Raw genomic sequence first — 8,327 nt, 5'->3', positions numbered from 1 at the left:
TGAAAACGAGAAATCTTCTGTTGGGCATTGATGTTTTCCACAGGTTCCCAAGAGTCTTCCTCAGGGGGATATCCCTGCCATCTTATCAGATATTGGAGCCGATTCCTGCGAATCCTGGAATCAATAATTTCCTCCACCACGAATTGTTCTTGCCCATCAATCACCACAGGCTGCGGAGGTGGCACAACACGTCCCTGGAAGGTATTAGGAGATACAGGCTTTAGTAAAGATACATGAAAAACTGGGTGTACCTCCATTGTCCTAGGCAGCTTCAGCCGACAGGCCACAGAGCTCACAATACCGTTGATCTTGAAAGGGCCAATGAATTTCTGTCCAAGTTTTTGTGAAGGAACGTTTAACTTCAGATTCTTAGTTGCTAACCACACGGAATCTCCTACCTTGAACATGGGTGCAGGTTTACGGAATCTATCAGCCGATCTCTTATAACGTTCTTGAGCTGTGGTCAGGGATTCCTTCAGAACCTCCAGATTCTGTCTCATCGCAGTCAGCCTTTCCTCCACTGCCGGAACCGGAGAATTAATTGGAGACCTAGGTAAAATACACGGATGATAACCCAGATTGGCAAAAAAAGGTGTAAATTTAGTGGAGGCGCTCTGAGAATTATTATATGAAAATTCGGCTAACGGCAACAACTCCAACCAATCATCCTGGAGATGGCTGACATAGCATCTTAGATATTGTTCCAGCGTCTGGTTGGTACGCTCAGTCTGACCATTTGTCTGGGGATGGTAAGCGGAAGAGAGACAGACATTAATATTGAGTGCAGAGCAAAACCCCTTCCAGAATCTTGAAGTGAACTGTACTCCACGGTCAGAGATTATCTCATCCGGAACCCCATGCAACCGAAAGACATTCTGTATAACCAAGTTCACTGTATCTTTAGCTGAGGGGAGGCCGGTGCACAGAACAAAATGAGCAGCTTTAGTCAGGCGATCAATTACCACCATGATTGTATTCATGCCCCCGATGTAGGCAGCTCCACAATAAAGTCCATTGATATAGACCCCCAAGGGCCGGATGGAACAGGTAATGGTTGTAGAAGACCCGTAGGTGCCACATGAGGAGTCTTGTAACGGGCACATACCTCGCAAGAGAGAACATAGTCCTTGGTATCCTTCAGGCAAGTTGGCCACCAGAAGAATCGGCTCAGGAACTCTTGTGTCTTCTGTACCCCCTGTGACCAGCCAACTTGGAGTCATGTACCAACTTGAGGATCTGCAGACGGACGACCTCCGGGACGTAGATACGTCGATCTCTGAACCACATGCCACCCTTAAAGACAAGATTAATATCCACAGGTGTGTTTGCCAGAAATACATCACCTTCATAGGCCTCCCTGCACTCCTTCCACAAGTCCTGATCGTGGATAACTCCGATGAAATTGGCATCAGATAGAATGGTCTTGGACGGGGCTCCAGGTACGGAATCCGCAGCATGGATTCGGGATAAAGCATCAGCCTTCCCATTACCAGAACCTGGACGGTACGAGATAACAAAGTTAAATTGATTTAAAAATAAGTTCCAACAAGCCTGACGAGGAGAAAGACATCTAGCGGATCTAAGGAACTCTAAATTGCGATGGTCAGTTAGCACTATGATGTTGTGCAGCTCCTTGCAGATGATGCCTCCATTCTTTGAAAGCCGCAATAATAGCCAGCAATTCCTTGTCTCCCACGTCGTAATTCTTCTCTGCTGAGGTTAGTCTATGGGAAAAGAAAGCACAAGGATGTAGCAGACCCTTCTCTTCAGTTATTTGGGAGAGAATAGCCCCCAAAGCATTATCAGAAGCGTCCACCTCCACAATGAAAGGAAGTGTTGGATCTGGGTGTATCAATAGCGGTGCTGATGTGAAACAGACATTAAGCCAATCAAAAGCTTCTTGAGCCTGTGATGACCACTTAAAGGGCTTTTCCTTCTTTGTCAAGGAAGTAATGGGACGGACAATATCAGAAAAATTTCGAATGAAGCGTCTATAGAAATTTGCAAAACCAATAAAACGTTGGACCTCCTTAACGTTCTTGGGTACCAGCCAGTCAAGGATAGCCTGAATCTTACCAGATTCCATGTTCAGCCCCTGGGGAGAGATGATATAACCTAAGAACTGTATCTCAGAACGATGGAACTCACATTTCTCCCGCTTAATATACAGATGGTTCTCTTTCAGACGTCTTAAAAGTTTTGACATGTTCTTCATGTTCCTGTAGAGAGTCAGAAAAGATTAGTATATCGTCCAAATAGATCACTGCAAACTGGTCCAACAAATCTCTGAAAATGTCATTAGCAAGGTGTTGAAATGTTGCAGGGGCGTTACAAAGCCCGAAGGGCATCACAAGAGATTCAAAGTGTCCATACCGGCATCTGAATGCTGTCTTCCACTCATCCCCTGGACGAATACGCACCAAATTATAAGCCCCGCAAAGATCTAGTTTAGAGAACACCTTAGCATGGCAGACTCTTTCCAGTAATTCGGGAATCAGAGGCAAAGGGTAACGGTTTCGTACGGTTACCTTATTGAGTTCTCGATAGTCAACACAGGGTCTCAGGGTCCCATCCTTCTTCTTTACAAAAAAGATAGGTGCCCCTGCTGGTGAGGAAGAAGGACGTATGAAGTCTTTGGCCAGATTTTCATCAATATACTCTTTTAAGGCTTGAAGCTCAGGTGCCGCCAAAGGGTATACGTTACCAAAAGGAATGGCTGCCCCGGGAAGCAGCTCAATGGGACAGTCATAATGTCTGTGTGGAGGAAGCTGATCTGCATTCTTCTTGTCACAGATGTCAGAGAACTCTTTATAAGCTGGAGGTAAAGAAAATACCTGTACATGTGGTTCCGTAGCCGTGGACTCAGGGACAGCTTCTGTTAATGCTGAGTTGCTCCTTGTTGGGAAGATAATCTCCTTGGTCTCCCAGTTGATAATTGGGTTCTGAGAACGCAACCAAGGAATGCCTAAAATCACAGGAAAATGAGAAGAAATTAGCAAGAAAGAAAGTTGCTCATGATGCTTAGGCTCCAACAAAATTTCAAGGGGTACGGTCTCCTGATCCACAGGCCCAGAGATTATTAGGAGACCCATCCACTGTTTCCATGGTAATTGGAGAGGCTCTTTGCTTAATTTTAATACCATGTTCCTTGGCAAATGCGATATCCATGAAATTGCCACCTGCACCAGTCAGTCATAGCTGAACTGGAAATCCACTGTCCTGAATACAGGATCTTAATAGGGAGAGAACAGTGAGAGTTCTTTTCCTTCAGCTCCTTGGGGGGTGAAGTCATAGAAAGTGAATGGAATACAGCGTTTAAAGGCAGGCTACATTCAGAGATGTCAGATTCATCATCACAGTTGTCATACTCCCCTATTGCTGCTAGCACCTTGTTAGGCCGTCTAGGACACTTAGGACAATTGATCAAGAAGTGGTCAGACTGGCCGCAGTAGAAACATAGACTTTCATGAAGGCGATGCTCCCGGCGCTCATTGATCTCGCGCCTCTGAACGGAATCAATTTGCATGGGCACCTCCTCCACCTCCCGAGAGGTTTTACCTGCAGGCTCTTTGGAAGGAAGGGAAAAGTTAGAAACAAGGTTATATGCAGCAAATTTCTCCTGCCTACGCTCAGTAAGGCGAATGTCTATGCGCACACAATGCTGTATAAATGTCTCTAGCTCTTGTGGTGACTCAGAGCGAGCTAGTTCATCTTTTACAATACTAGACAGACCCCTTTTAAAAATAGGCAATTGTGCATAACTGTCCCAATTGGTATCTACCGCCAATCTCCTGAATTCAGTGGCATACTCAATAACAGAACGTTTAGCCTGGCGTAAAGACAACAAAGCAGATTCAGCGGTTGCACGACGATTAGGGTCATCAAACATTAATGCCATAGCGGCCAAGAAATTATCCAAGTCATTTAACCGTGGGTCACAAGACTCAATAATAATAATAATAATAATAATAATAATAATAATTTTTATTTATATAGCACCAACATATTCCGCAGCACTTTACAATTAAATCATCGGATTCGCCCAGGCGAGCGCTCGTGAGGTCAGTAGCATTATTACACACAATACTTTGGATCTATCAGTAGGAAAACGGTCAGCATGCACATCAAAATATAGCATACATTGATTCACAAAGCCACGAAATTTGTCGCGATCACCATTAAATCTGAATGGGGGCAACTTAAGTGGGCCAGCTGGTGGCGGTTGCCCAGAGGGTAAAGTCACTTGTGCAGCTATTTCCGTGCTTATGTCCTGAAAAGCCCATCCATACTGGGACTCTATGCCAGCAAGTTTGTTTTCCTGGGCTGCCATGCAGTTGCTCAAGTCCTGCAAAGTTTGTCCAAACACTTGTTGATTGTGTTCAAAGCTTTCAAACTTCTTTTGCAGGCCTTCCACATATTTCTGCAGTGATCTAATTACGGAAAACACCTGCTCTAATTGGCTTTCTGCAGTCATTGTTCCAGCAGTCTCCTTTTTTTTTTTTTAGGCTAGAGTATCCTGTAATAATTATAGGGGATAACTCAGGAGACTCTTTGCGTGGAACAAGACAACTACAGGACACAGTTTTATAAGTGGTAAAGTCTATATTACCACACGGTGATTCAAACAGGTGCAGAGAGAAACTCAAGTCCACAACACTTGGTGCAAATAATAAACGCAGCTTAGCAGTCTATAGGAAACTTCAGAGGAAAATGCAATCAAGCAGAAAGTCTATGAAGCACAGTTATTCTTGAGGATACTTGACACGAATAAATCCTTGTCTAAGGCTACTTTCACACTAGCGTCGGACGACGCACGACGAATTGCGTCGTTGCGACGTACCGATGCTATCAGTGAATGCGCTGCACAATGGGGGCAGCGGATGCTGTTTTTCAACTCATCCGCTGCCCCATTGTGAGGTGTGGGGAGGCGGGGGCGGAGTTCCGGCCGTGCATGCTCGGTCGGAAAAGACGGAAACGACGCACCAAAAAACGTTACAAGCACTGCGTCGCTAATGCAAGTCAATGGAGAAAAAACGCATCCTGCAAGCACTTTTGCAGGATGCGTTTTTTCTACAAAACGACGCATAGCGACGTGCAGTGCACGACGCTAGTGTGAAAGTAGCCTTAGTCCAGGCACAGATAGATATGTTTATAAGGCAGTTCAAATCATATCTTAGCTCAACCAGGGAGGCCTGGTTAATAGTCTCAGGTTATTGCAAAGCAGCTACAGCTTACATGACCAGCAAATGCAGATGGAAGTAAACACGAACAGCAGATGAAGGAGGATAACTGGAAACTTGTGTATGCAGCAGGAACTCAGAGCAGAGTAGCAGGATCACCACACAGGTTCACAGGAGCAGGTGTATAGCCAGGTAGTAATCAGAGGTCAGGAGCTGGATGCAAGGCAGAATACTCTAGCACAGACTGAAGGCTGGGGTGGAGTTTTATAGCAGGAAGACAGTGCACATGAGACCAAAGACGCCATCTTGAAAAAGGGCAGTAATGCACAAAAGGTAAAAAATGTTCAGAGTCCTGACAGCTGTTCACAAACGATCTCTATCAAACCTCACTGAGCTCGAGCTGTTTTGGCAAGGAAGAATGGGCAAGAATTTCAGTCTCTCGATGTACAAAACTGATAGAGACATACCCCAAGCGACTTGCAGCTGTAATCACAGCAAAAGGTGGCGCAACAAAGTATTAAGTTAAAGGGGCCGAATAATATTGCACGCCCCACTTTTCAGTTTTCGAATTTCCACAAAAATTTTAAATAACCAATAAATTTCGTTCAACTTCACAAATGTGTTCCACTTGTTGTTGATTGTTCACCAAAAATTTACATTTGGTATCTTTATGCTTGAAGCATGATATGTGGGAAAAGGTTGAAATGTTCCAGGGGGCCGAATACTTTCGCAAGGCACTGAAGGTCCAATTTGAGAATGGTCCCATCATATGGTCATAGGGTGGGGATTCAATTTAATTTTGCCAGCAGCTGTCACTGGGAGACTAGCATACATCTATACAGGGAGGCTCCCCCTAGTGGTGGTTGCAGACACAATCTTATCATGTATTTCTGTATACAGGGAGCTCCTTCTAGTGGTGGCTGCAGACAGAATATTATCATGTATATGTTAGGTCTCGAGTTCCCGCTGCTGCACAGGGGGGAATCTCGAGCCACCTCCGCTGCTGTCTTCCATTCTTCTCCAGCCGCAGTGGAGCCTGCTCAGCGGAGACGTCGGTCCCAGCGTCTGGCTCAGGCAGATACTGTGCGCTTGGTTACTGCTGCCCTTCCAGGCTCAGCCATTGTAGCCAGTACTGGTCAGCGGCGAGCAGACGCTTCTGGGACTGTCCTGCTTTTCTCCTTCTGAGCATGCCAAAGGGAAGACCTCTCATTGGAGGTCGGGGGTCACATACTCAGGTCCTGTTGCAGCTCCTATTGGTCCACTAGGAAGGTCCTGAAGAAGCTACAACTATAAAAGGTTTGCAAGGCCGCACGGCCATGCGCTAGTATCAATTGTGTTTGGCTGTTGCCAGTGGATACTCTACCACTCAGTCATATGTGGAGAGTCTGTTTAGCTTTGGGGCTGTACACTCAGGCAGGCAGCTAGCGTCAGTGGGGGCAATTAGCCTTGGCTTAGCATCTGGTTCCTTCATGTGCGCGGTTAGCCCAGAAGAGTTCCAGAGCAAGCACAACCCTAGTTAGGGTAATAGTTTTCTGTGTACAGCGCGACTCTGTGAAGCAACAGAGGTCGCTTACATTTCACACGGGGTGAGGTTAACCCATGTGTGAGCTCAGTGTCCGTCCGCCATTACATAGCAGCAGGTATCTCTGCACGGTGGACCCCGGGCTGCGAACGGACCTCGTATCTATCTCTCATTACTCGGTGCGTTCTGCTAGCCCTAACAGTATCTCTGTAGAGAATTTGTAGTTCTATATCAGAAAAACCATATGAACGTATATGATGATATCAATCAGTGCAAAATGTTCTATTCTTTACATAGATTGACATAAATTAAGTATTGAATATCTGACACTTTATTGCAGTTTCCTATGAGGCGGTTACACGCAGTCGCTCCCGTCAATGTTGGTGACTTCCTGCAGTCTTGGAATGCATCACTAATGTTACTGGGTTGATTTTCGAATGTTTTGCTCTGCTGCCCTCTTTTGGTCAATTGCAAGAAATGTAACTAAGTTCTCAATATTTCCTTACCTGAAGTTTTCTTTTCATGTAGTCCGAAGGCAGCAAAAACAGGGTTAAGTTTATCTGTGATTCTATTGGAAAGATGATAAATAACAATTGGCTATCAGATTAATGTCAGTGGTACAGAAGCCCCCAGGGTCCCAATATTTTCTCCAGCAATTAATTAGACAGGGAAGAACTGTGTGTGGCATTCATACTACAGGGGAGGACAATGTTGAGTGACACCTCACCATTCCAGAGCGGTGGAGGGTTTATTTTTGTGGCGCACGAGGGCTCTGATTAGCAATACAGGATACAGCTTCAACCAATGGTGGTTTCTTCTCGAGGAGAGCTCATTTGAATACTTTTTTTCCCCCAGGATGCACTGCCTCCTCTACGAGCCTGCCCTTGGCAGTCTGGGGTGTTCGCATCGAGAAACATCACTTTTAGTAACTGAAAAAAGTATCAGGAAACTTGTAGGAAACACACAGAGAAATGAGGGGACGCTGCCGAACTGTCTGCAAAGTCTCTACAGTCTGGACTGATGCAATGTGGGGGTATTTAAAGACAGCACGGAGTCATGTGACTGATAAAGGGGGGCGTCATCCAATCAGAAGTGATCAATCACAGCCAATCTGTGTTCTAGGCAGTCAGGTGATTGACAGGTCGTCAATGCAAGTATCTAAAAAATACACTTCACCGGATACACTTTAAAAATATCACACATGTAAAACGAAATTATTTTAAAACAGGTGAAGCAATAACCTCCGGGCCGAGTAGTCGACCTGATCAGCGCACCCCGATGGGGGTAATAGAGACTATGGCAATACATAGTGTAAATGGTGGATAAAGGATTCAACGGGGCATGAACACTGATAATATATGCCTACCACTATTCTGGCCCTACACTAGAATCCTGACATATCCGCTGAGGTTGGCACTCTAAAATCGCAGCGGCGGCCCTGCTCAATGCAGACTAGCCCTTATAAGCCCTGCAGGCCCCTGTCCCTGGTGCTAAAAACATTTACCATTATGTACCATCCAGGAGCAGCTGGTATCAGACACTTCTGCACCTCTTAAGCGTTTCAAGTCGGAACGCGCAATCACGTAATGCCAACACATGACCAGCACAAAGGTTACTTCTGGCTG

This window comes from Ranitomeya variabilis, chromosome 2 (genome assembly GCF_051348905.1).
Source record: "Ranitomeya variabilis isolate aRanVar5 chromosome 2, aRanVar5.hap1, whole genome shotgun sequence".
In the NCBI taxonomy this organism is placed as follows: Eukaryota; Metazoa; Chordata; class Amphibia; order Anura; family Dendrobatidae; genus Ranitomeya; species Ranitomeya variabilis.
The sequence above is the reverse complement of the archived record's forward strand: the minus strand, read 5'-3'. Positions refer to the sequence as shown.